The sequence below is a fragment of the Cebus imitator genome, unplaced genomic scaffold (assembly GCF_001604975.1).
Source record: "Cebus imitator isolate Cc_AM_T3 unplaced genomic scaffold, Cebus_imitator-1.0 Scaffold24, whole genome shotgun sequence".
Classification (NCBI taxonomy): Eukaryota; Metazoa; Chordata; class Mammalia; order Primates; family Cebidae; genus Cebus; species Cebus imitator.
The window spans coordinates 13009774-13012132 of record NW_016107339.1 but is presented as its reverse complement, the minus strand read 5'-3'; the positions used below and the strand labels follow the sequence as shown (position 1 = coordinate 13012132).

Below are 2359 nucleotides of genomic sequence, written 5' to 3'. Positions count from 1 at the left end.
GTTACCTATAATCATAAAGATATATACTCAATATAACCTTTAATTTTACTAATGACTATCAGGTTATGAAGCATGGAACTGAGGTGACATTGTGAACAAAGTGATCCTAAGGCAAGATGCTCTAAGCCCTCTGTCACGCCTGCATAAGGGCTGCTGGGGGGGCGCCTCGGCTGTGTGGCAGTGCCAGTGTTGTGAAAGCGCTCGCTGTTTAGCCAGCTAGGGAAGGAAATGTCCAAAATGACCAAGACATCTCCTTCCTGGGGGAGTTAGGAGAAAACTCCGCTTCTCCAAGCTCGTGTGGCAAGGCCTGACGACTGTCAGGAAAGCCCGCAGACTTCCCGGGGCTTAACTGTCTCTATGTGATGCTGTGCTTCAGTGGTCATGTTCCATGTCTGCTCTCGTGCCCTGCTTCTGCACCTGGTTTCTTTTTTTCTTAAAAGATAAGAATTAATGTGCTCGCTTCAGCAGCACATATACTAAAAAAAATTGGAACTATACAGAGAAGATTAGCATGGCCCCTGCGCAAGGATGACAAGCAAATTCGTGAAGCGTTCCATAAAAAAAAAAAAAAAAAGAAAAGAAAAGCACCTAGCATAGTGCCGACACACAGCAGGTGCTCAGCACGTGCTAGCAGATCTTATTTTCATTATTCTCACTAGCAACACAGCCAAGACTTGCATTAGACCTCCAAGGCCTCTTCCAGTGTAGGAGGAGGAGAAAAGGGNGCGCAAGGATGACAAAAAAAAAAAAAAAGAATTAATAATAGTAATATAATCTTAATGTCCTTAATATTTCTGACATATACGCAAAGAGCATCGACGCATTAGCTTTTTTCCTCGCCTCTCCTACTTGAAAGTCTTGGGCCCCCTATCTTGAGACACATGGTTTACCTGACCCTATCACCGACCACCATTGCCTCACCCTACCTTCCCTGCCCCCTGCTTTGTACTCAATAAAAGTCAGAGTGTCCTGGCACTCGGGGCCACTGCAGGTCTCCGCACTTTGGTTGGCAGTGGACTCCCGAGCCCAAACTCTCTTTTCTCTATCTCTTTGTCTGTGTCTGTTATTTCTACAGTTTCTCATTTCCGCACCAACAGGCAGGGGCTCACAAAACCCTATAGGGCTGGACCCTATATAAGAAATTCAATAGCAAGAGTTGTTGAAAACTAAAAATCTGATTTTTTTACTTTAAGATGGTGTCACACTCTGTTGCCCAGGCTGGAATACTGTGCCACAGTCATGGCTCACTGCAGCCTTCACCTCCCAGGCTCAAGCAATTCTCCCACCTCAGCCTTCCAAGTAGCTGGGACCACAGGCACATGCCACCATGCCCTGCTAATTCAGAAAAGCTTTTTCTAAAGACGGGGTCTCCCTATGTTTTCCAGATTTATTCCAAACTCCCAGGCTCAAGTGATCCTCCTGACTTGGCCTCCCAAAGTACTGGGATTACCAACATGAGCCACTGCACCCAGCCAAAAATCTGATTTTAAAATTGGCAAAGGGTCTGAAATAACGTTCCTCAAAAAGAAGACACACAAATGACCAACAGATGTATTAAAAAAATGCTCAATATTACTAATCATTAGAAATGCAAATTTAAACCACAGCGAGATATCACCTCTTACTGCTAAGATGGCTCTGATAAAAAAATAAAAATAAAAATAAACCAAGAGATTACAAGTGGTGGCAAGGATGTGGAGAGAAAAGGAAACTTCACACACTGTTGGTGGGAATGTGAATTTGTACACCTATTTTGGAAAACAGAATGGAGCTTTCTCAAAAAATTAAAAATATAACTATCATATGATCCAGTAGCTCCATTATCAGGTATATATCCAAAGAAATGAACTAAGTATACTGAAGAGATATCTGCATTCCCATATTCACTGCAGCATTATTTACAATAGCCAAGAATGGAATCAACCTAAGGTCCATCAATGAATAAATAAAGAGAATATGGTACATATACACAATGGAATACTATTCAGTCTTTAAAAAGAAGGAAATCCTGTCATCTGTGACAACATGGATAAACCTAGAGGATATTATGCTAAATGAAATAAACCAGGCACAGAAAGACAAATAACACGATTTCACTTATATGTGGAACCTAAAGAGTTCAGCCTGGAACTCAGCCAGGCATGGTGGCATGCCTATAGTCCCAGCTACTTGGGAGGCCGAGCCAGGAGGATCTCCTGAATCCAGGAGTTTGAGGCTTCAGTGAGCTGTGATCACACCACTGCACTCCAATCCAGGCAACAGAATGAGACCCTGACTCAAAATAAATAAATAAAATAAAATTCATTGCAGAAGCAGAGAATAGAACGGTGGTTGCACAGGGGCTGGGGGTGTAGGGGAC

The 2359-nt window shown here is 42.9% G+C and overlaps 1 non-coding gene across 1 annotated transcript; it reads left to right on the top strand.

Moving 5' to 3' along the window:
* Nucleotides 1-452: 452 nt before the first annotated feature.
* LOC119470215 lies at nt 453-563 on the top strand. The gene has a single exon (XR_005199104.1). It is a non-coding gene; the product is annotated as a U6 spliceosomal RNA (small nuclear RNA).
* The last annotated feature ends 1796 nt before the right edge of the window (nt 564-2359 follow it).